This window comes from Muscardinus avellanarius, assembly GCF_963383645.1.
Source record: "Muscardinus avellanarius genome assembly, chromosome: 21".
NCBI classification, from domain to species: Eukaryota; Metazoa; Chordata; class Mammalia; order Rodentia; family Gliridae; genus Muscardinus; species Muscardinus avellanarius.
The window spans coordinates 23,460,706-23,462,238 of NC_137807.1; the positions used below are offsets into that span (position 1 = coordinate 23,460,706).

Genomic DNA, 1,533 nt, shown 5'->3' on the forward strand with positions numbered 1-1,533 from the left:
AGCCTACCCAGTCAGGTGGTCTCTAGGCGGTCCTGCTCTGCCACCGGGCTCCAGCAGAGTCAACAGCCCTCTGACCTGAGCCAGGACACCCACAGCCCTGGAGGGTGGGGACAGTGGTCCTGAGTGATCACTTGGGGGTGACTGTGACCCGGGGATTGAGACCAAGGCCTGATTTCTGCCCTGAGAAGCAGCTGCAGGGCGTGGGTCTCCACCGGCCTTTGTCTCTTCTCCCCACACAGCTGGTGAGAATGGTCCCCAGGACCAGGGAGGAGCCAGGAGAGGACAATTTGCATAACCCCCAACACCACTGCCTCCAAAGCCTGAGAGAGTATAACCTCTGCCATGGAGCCCAGCACTGCTGGACACAGAGCTGTGGGGCAGCTCCGCCATGGCCTGCACCTCGCTCCTTCTCCTCCTCCTCACCCTCTGCACAGGTGACTGCTCAGTCCTGTCCCCAGGCTTGGCCTCCCAGGCTGCCCTACCCCCTGTCTCCTCCCAGGATGGAGAGAGGGAGGCCCTGGATGGTCCCGGGTTATGAAGCGCCCTCTCCCCTTTTCTCTTGCAGGCTCTGTGTTCTCCTACGAGCTCACTCAGCGCCCGCCAGCTTTGTCGGTAGCCCGCGGGGGGACGGCCACAATCACCTGCTCTGGAGATGCCCTGTCAAAAAAATACGCATATTGGTACCAGCAGAAGGCAGGACAGTCCCCTGTTCGTGTGATTTACGAAGATAGCAAGCGGCCCTCGGGGATCCCGGAGAGATTCTCTGGGTCGAGCTCAGGGACCACAGCCACGCTGACCATCAGCAGAGTCCAGGCCGAGGACGAGGCTGACTATTACTGTTTCTCAGCAAACAGCGATGGTACTCAATCCACAGTGACAGAGACAGATGGGGAAGAGAGACACAAACCCTCCCTGCCTGAGTCCCGCGTCGCCGCCCCCAGGAGCACTGAGACGCAGCAGGACATGTCTACACAGCCACCCACATCCTCCCCAGCTGCGCCTCCTCCAGCCTCCAGCCACCCTCGGCCAAGGTGGACACGGGAGGACTGAGGCAGAGTCAGCAGGACAGCGTGGCAGGCCTGCTGTGAGCCAGAGAGAGCAGAGGAGGCTGGACCCATGGAGGCCAGGAGGGTGGAGACGTCCTCTGTGGTCACGGTCCCTGGGTGGCCCTGTGTGTGCCGTGGCCACTCCATGTCGGATCTACTAAACGTCCAGCCCTGGAGCTGCACAGCTCCCAGTCCTGACACCAATATCCTTGAAGCCCGGCGTCATGAGCAGAAAGCCCCATGCAGGGGGCCTGGAAGCTGCACCCAGAGCCCCTCCAGGGCTGAGCTCCTACCCACCCCACTCAGATTCTGGCTGCTCACAGAGGCCGCCCTGGAAGGTGCTGAGTGAGCAGAAACCTGCCTCCCTGTTCCTTTCCCTCCTCAGAGAGCTTCAGTCTCCTGGCTGTGTGAGGCCATGAGCCCAGGGCCGGCCCTAAGTTAGGAAACCATAGAGGGCCTCAGCCCAGAGCCGGGAAAGCTCAGCGAT

General features: G+C 61.7%; 1 gene segment (V, D, J or C); it reads left to right on the plus strand.

Moving 5' to 3' along the window:
* Nucleotides 1-388: 388 nt before the first annotated feature.
* On the plus strand, nt 389-1,088 carry LOC308278189 (immunoglobulin lambda variable 3-25-like). The segment is given in 3 exons: nt 389-434; nt 566-859; nt 976-1,088.
* Nucleotides 1,089-1,533: the final 445 nt, after the last annotated feature.